Raw genomic sequence first — 7558 nt, forward strand, 5'->3', positions numbered from 1 at the left:
TTATTAATGATGGCGCGCAGCTCGCCTTGGTGACGACTTGTCACTCGATCTGTCCGATGGGCTCCCGTTCAGGGCAGAGTGCAGGCAGCCCGCTTTATTCATTCCGTTTACTCAGCTGGTGTCTTGACACCCCATAATCTTTTTTTTTCACGTCGTGAAACAGCGGCTGTTGCTTCACCCACTGATCCAATGTACAGAGTTGCAGTTCAAGCCCCGCAGTCCTCTTTGTGCCGCTTTCCTCTCTCACACCCCTAAAGAATTACACGTTAAGTTTGACTTGATTGTATGGAATCCTGTAAGCTTTTAATAAATACAATAAATAAAACTAACAAAAGCTGTACACATTACGTTAAATGGCACGGGGTGGACGTGTGCAGCAGCGAAACAGCGAGGAAATGCCGAGAGAATGGCGTGCACACCAAGGCTGTTTCTTCATTCATTGACGCCCGCAGATGGCCTGTATTGTATTTAGATGACACATTACACGACTTTCCCCAGCTGTACAGTCCCCTTACATAATCTCAGGGAGTCGGAGCTGTGTCGAATGAGCTGATTAATGCGCATGCTCACAGCGCTCTTACGCCGCGGGGTTTACGAAGACGCCCATCAAGTCAAGCGGCGACTGAGAGGTTTACGTAGTCTTAGCGCAGAAGTGTGGCACTTGGATGAAATATTTTGTATTTGTCATTCTTGTTTTCAGATTTTTTTGCTCTTTGGACTAATGCAGGTGGAGCATCATCCTATACTGTACTTCTTTTGTATATTTTTGTGTTAGGTTTTGCATCTTTTTGAAATTTTGGAATCTTCAAAAGGCCATTTTATCCTTATTATTATTAATTATTTATTAGACTCTCTTTATTTTATCTAATAAGCTAAATATTAAAGACGTTTTGATAGGTCAGTTGTTTGCTGATCTCCTAATTCACTTCAGATGTTTCTTCTTTATCCTCACTACCTTCTCTCTCAGGACAGCCAAGGGGGATGAGAGAATAGGGCGCCCCCTGCTGGTAAAGAGTAATTATAAGATATTAGATTGGAGAGCATTCAAATATTTTTTTGCAGAAAGAGCAAGCATTTCTTTTTTTCAGAATGGTTTGGAGTTTTTATATTATTTACATGTGTTGTTTTCTGCAAAGACATTGAAGTAGGACCAATAGCCTCTGGTGGTCCACGGCACAGCGCTGAGACTAAAAACTAAAGGAAAACCTTGGCTGAAATGCATGGCAACAGACTGAAATATGCAGACAAGGGGGCTAAAAGGGGCTCACCAGAGACAAAACATCATTCATGATAGATTAAACATGAATGGATGGGTAGACCCCCAAACAGTACTACTCAGGATTAGATTACATTAGATCAGATAAAAACATAATGTATTCCAAAAGAAGCTGCAACGACATGCAACACACGACTGAAAAAATAAATGCAGGTGAGTATAAAGTGCAAGTAAAGCTAAATGAAATACGCCATGGAATCAGGATTCAAGAGCACCTCGCTGGTCATGGGACCCCTTTATAGAGTGTAAAGGCTCCTGGTAGAAATGAAGAAGGCAGTGTAACAGTGCAGATTGACTATTAATGTCTGGACGGGCACTGCTGCTACTTGATTACAACTGTCTAAGATGTGGATGTACCCCAGAATCAAGTTCAGCGTGAGCAGTAAAGAGCGAAACCTTCATAAGACACAAGAAAACAGTCTCAGTACAGAATGCCTGCCTGGAAATTTACCTTGAATAAACATAGGCTATTCAAAAAGTACAAATAATATTTTAATGGCCAGCATTGTTAGACCCGGGTTCGCTTCCTAGGTCCTCCCTGTGTGGAGTTTGCATGTTCTACCAATTTCTGCGTGGATTTCCTCCATGTGCTCCGGTTTCCTCCCACAGACCAAAGACATGTAGGTTAGGGTGTGTGTGTGTGTGTGTGTGTGTGTGTGTGTGTATGTGACCTGCGGTGGGTTGGCACCCTGCCCAGGGTTTGTTTCCTGCCTTGTGCCCTGTATTGGCTGGGATTGGCTGCAGCAGACCCCCGTGACCCTGTAGTTAGGATATAGCGGGTTAGATAATAGATGGATGGATGGATGGATGGCCAGCATTGTTACTCTAGAGATGGGCGGGCTCTGGACAGGTAAGTGACAGCTGGGTGTTGTAATGGTCAGCATGGTCACTCTAGAGATGGGCGGGCTCTGGCCAGGTGATTGACAGCTGGGTGTTCTCAGGTGTATTGAGAACAGCCTGCCTAGTGAAGCAGCTGATATTTTTTACGGGCGTTTGTGAGTTTGACTGCTGTAAATTACTTTTTGTGGAATAAAAGAGCCCATTATTGGGCTTAAATCCCATTCAGTGTGTGTGTTGATTTTTCCATCTTGGATTTTGTTAGAATAAGAAAAAAGAGAATATATAACATTCAGTTATCAATTTCCTTAGTTATCAAGATGAATTGAAGCATACTAGCTGTGCTATGTGTCTAAGACGAGTTGAAATCTCAGTAACGAGCACAGACCTCAGTGGATATGTCTCTGTTGTATGCCGTTTGGTCTGGAATTCATAAAAGCAGCGTTCAAGTTTGTGATGCACCATCTGTTAGAATGATAAAGAAAGAGCCACCGGATGGACAGGCAGACACACAATTATCCTTTTGTTAAGGTGAATTTATACACAGGGTGTCAAAGAACCACCAAATGCAAAGTCTGTTGAAGAAAGTTCAATAATTACAGGTGGTCTCCTGAAGTATGCAAAAAAGAAACTTTTGGTATGGTATTTCTTATGAACTTGTCCAATCTGCAAGATAAGAAACCATCATCAAGCTGCCAACACGTTTCAAGATACTGTAATGGATGGCATGCAGGGACTGGCATTATGGCCGGGAGGCCAGTATAATGCAAGGAAATGGGGAAGACAAATCATTTGAGTTATTTTGTTCCCCAAATGCTTGGTTGCAGCATCTCTGGGTTACAGTACCTCTACAGATACCCACTGGGCAGAATGGAAACAACAGTTCCATGGAACAGCCCTGTTGGGTAACGTCAGTGCTGCCAGGGGTGCGTGGAGGGCATTCATGGTCCTTACTTTACGAGGCTTCAGCCTAACCCCAAAAGTGCTTTCAAGGGCCGACCTCGTACTCCCAGGTTCTGTATGGTGGAAGAGCATGAAGCTCACCTGGATGAGCGGAGGAGAGAAGGAAAAGAGACGGAGGAATAGTAGCGTGTTTGGGTTGTGGCCTTTGTGTAAGGCAGTCAGAAGATTAAACCTTCAATTTAAAGTGAGACTTGTGTCTGGAGTTTGGGGTGCTGCAATGCCCCCTGGTGGTCACAAAGCAAAAACATTCACTAAACAAACAGCCAGCGACATTTGCAGCCATTATCGCGTATATTTTCACTTCATTTGCAACCTTTGTCTCTTTGTGCAAAAGCTTCAGGAATTTCCAGGGCCAATCAATAGTGTTCACCCCTTGGAAGTTTTCAGCTTTTATTGTTAAACAACATTGAATTTGGCTTATTGTTACTGATCAACAGAAAATGTCAAAGGGAAAACAAATCTCTGCAAAGTGAAATAAATGAATTACAAACATTAAACACAAAATAATTGGTCACTACAGTATTCAGCCCCTTCAAGTTCATATCTAGAGGACGGTCCTTTGTCAGCCATGACAGCCTTGAGTCTGCGTGCCCAGGTCTCTATTAGCTTTGCACATCTGCACTCTTAACGTTTTTTTCCCTCATTTAAGAAAAACGGTGAGTGACCGGCCATTGTCAAGTCCTGCTGCAAATTCTCAACCGGACTGAGATCTGGACTCTGACTCGGCCACTCCAGGACATCAATGTTGTTTTACAGCCATTCCTGTGTTGCTTTGGCTTTAGGCATGGGATCATTGTAAAACAAATCTTTTCCCAAGGTGCAGGTTTTCCTTTTATTTTGGTGCATTCATTTCACCCTCACAAGCCTTCCATGGCCTGCTGCAGAGAAGCTTCAAACGGCCCTCATCATGCATTACAGTGCTCTGTGACGTGGCATTTAATCCCATGGCCAGAAAGCTCAATGTCGGTCTCATCAGGCCACAGAATCTTCTTCCAGGTGACTTCAGAGTCTCTCAGGTGCCTTCTTGAAAATGTGGAAGGAGATGTTGGAGGAAGACAGGAATACAGTAATCCCTCGCTATATCGCGCTTCGACTTATCGCAGATTTTATATGTAAGCATATCTAAATATATAACACAGATTTTTCGCTGGTTCACAGGTTTCTGCTTGGACAATGGGTCTTTTTATTTCTGGTACATGCTTCCTCAGTTGGTTTGCCCAGTTGATTTCATACAAGTGACGCTATTGGCGGATGGTTGAGAAGCTAACCAACCAGAGCATGCGGTTAAGTTCCTGTGTGCTAATTGGCTCAGCGCCGAAGCGCCGAATTCGATTCCGCTGCGTTAACCAGGAAATCTTGTCTCGCTCATTCAGCATCAACGTGTTTCACTGTGTAGAGAGTTAACTGTTGTGTTTATCTTTGTGTGTAGTCAAGCCCTTCATTGTGGCTCCAAAACGATCTGCTCCTGCTACTGCTTCAGGGGCCATGCCCAAGCGCCAATGGAAGATGTTAATGACTGCCAAAAAGGTAAAAGTTTTGGATATGCTGAAGGAAGGGAACAGCTACACCGCTGTAGGATGCCATTACGGCATCAATGAGTCCACAATTCTTTTTATTTAAAAAGGAGGAAAAGAATACAAGATTACGGCCGCATTGCCCTTTTAACCAGGGCGCAAAATGAGTTGTAAGTGGATGTAATAAGGCGGTAGTCCGGATGGAATCTGCTTTAGGGATTTGGATTCGAGGAGGGATTACTGTAGTTCAATCGATTAGTCTTCATTCAGTCACAGATGAGTGCATGGATTCTGCGTTGCAAGGCAGAACAGCAAAGTTCCGCTTTTAGTTCGACATTTTATATTTTCTCCCTCCCCCTTAATTATAAAAAAGCATATTATCGTTTACCTAAGCATTTCATCTTATATTACGCAAATCGGCCAACTGTTTGTGTTTTGTGTGCGTGTCAGAGGTTCCCAAAGAAGGACAGGCCATCTTTCCTGTGTCTAACCGATGCGTTCCTAGAAAAGGAAGTTACCCCAGGTCAGCTTACTTCACCTTGTCTTACGACCGGTGTCGGTATTAATAACCTATTACTATAGCAGAACAGCTTTTAACCCTTTATAGCTTCCAAGTAGTGTTTTTCTTTCACAAAAACTTGGTATGTGTGTTTTTTTAACAGTGACCTTTTCTCTGCCACTCTCCCATAATGCTGCAAATGGTCAGTACGGTGTTTCCAGCCTGAGCCACCTCAGCTTGTAACTCCATCAGAGTTATCACACGTCTCTTGGTGTCGTATTCTTGTACAATCTCTCTGTTTTTATGCCTGGCTTGCACAGCTCTGCCACACTCCTTCCATCTCTTAATGACTGATCTAACTGGACTCCAGGGGATATTCATTGACTTGGACATTTTCTCGTCTCCATTTCTGACTCATGCTATTCATGGAGTTGCCTGCAGTGATCTTTTGTCTTCATTGTGTAGGTTAGGCCACCATACTGACTCACCACCAGATGACTCTCCAGATAAGGGGCATTTACAGCCAGGTCTATAAATATTTGGACAGTGACACAATTTTCATTATTTTGGTTCTGTGTGCCACCTCACTGGAACTGAAGTAAAGCAATCATGAGAACATTAGAAGAATCTCGAGAAGAACAGGCCATTCAGCCCAACAAAGCTCACCAGTCCTATCCACTTAATTCTTCTAAAAAAACATCAAGTCAAGTTTTGAAACTCCCTAAAGTTCTATTGTCTACCACACTACTTGATCATTTATTCCAAGTGTCTATGGTTTTCTGTGTGAAGAAAAATGTCTTAATGTTTGTGTGAAATTTACCCTTAACAAGTTTTCAGCTATGTCCCGGTGTTCTTGATGAACTCATTTTAAAGTAACAGTCTCGATCCACTGGACTAATTCCCTTCATAATTTTAAACACTTCAATCATGTCATCTCTTAATCTTCTTTTGCTTAAAATGAAAAGGCTCAGCTCTTTTAATCTTTCTTCATAACTCATCCACTGTAGCCCTGGAATCAGCCTCGTTGCTCTTCTTCAATCATAACGTCACTAAAGTGTACACGTTCAGCTTTAAATTAAGAGGTTTACAAAACATATTGTAGGAGTCATTTAGGAATGACAGTCATTTTTCTGTACAGCCACCCCTATTTCTAGGGGCTGAAAAGTATATGGACATTTGATTGACAAGCTGTTCCATAGCCAGGTGGGAGCAGGTCCTTCTTTATTTGGAAGGAGCCATGCAAGACTGGGCAGCATATGCTCAGAGACTGGCACTCTGCTCTGATTGTCCCGTGTGATGTATTAGAGCACATTTCCTATTTTCACCCTGGTAGTCCTGATGCTGCATGTAACATTAATATGGCCACTTTATTAGGAACACCTTGCTAGCACCGGGTTGGACCCCCTTTTGCGTTCAGACCTGACATAATTCTTTGTGGCACAAATTCAACAAGGTGCTGGAAACATTCCTCAGGGATTTAGGACCATATTGGTATGACTGCATCACGTAGCTGCTGCAGATTTGTCAGCTGCACATCCATGTTGCGAATCTCCTATTCCACCACATTCCAAAGTGCTCTATTAGATTGAGATCTGATGACTGTGGAGGACATTTGAGTACAGTGAACTCACTGTCACGTTCAAGAAACCAGTTTGGAATGATTTGAGCTTTATGACATGGAGTGTTATCCTGCTGGAAGTAGCCATCAGAAGATGGGTGCACTGCGGTCATAAAGGGATGGACATGATCAGCAACAATACTCAGATAGGCTGTGGCATTTACATGATGCTCAATTGGTACAAAGGAGCCTAAAGTGTGCTAAGAAAATATCCCCCACACCATTACACCACCACCAGCCTGAACCATTGATACAAGGCAGGATAGATCCATGCTTCCATGTTGTTGACACCAAATTCTGACCCTACCATCCTGATATTGCAACAGAAACCAAGACTCAACAGACCAGGCAACATTTCTCCAATCCTCTACTGTCCAATTTTGGTGAGCCCGTGTGAATTGTAGCCTCAGTTGTCTGTTCTTTGGCAGACAGGATTGGCACCACAGGAGCGGTCTCCTGCTGCTGTAGCCCAGCTGCTGCAAGGTTTGACGTGTTGTATGTTCAGAGATGCTCTTCTGCACATCTCGGTCGTAATGAATGGTTATTTGAGATTCTGTCACCTTTCTATCAGCTCAAACCAGTGTGGCCATTCTCCTCCGACCTCAGACATCAACAAGACATTTTCGCTTAGAGAACTGCTGCTCACTGGATATTTTCCCATTTTTGGACCATTCTTTGTAAACTTTATAGATGGTTGTGCATGAAAATCCCAGCAGATCAGCAGTTTGTGAAATACTCAGACCAGCTCGTCTGGCACCAACAACAATGCCATGTTCAAAGTCACTTCAGTCAACTTTTTTCCCCATTCTGATGCTCCATTTAAACTTCAGCAGGTTGTTTTTGACAATGTC

The sequence above is a fragment of the Polypterus senegalus genome, chromosome 7, assembly GCF_016835505.1.
Source record: "Polypterus senegalus isolate Bchr_013 chromosome 7, ASM1683550v1, whole genome shotgun sequence".
NCBI classification, from domain to species: Eukaryota; Metazoa; Chordata; class Cladistia; order Polypteriformes; family Polypteridae; genus Polypterus; species Polypterus senegalus.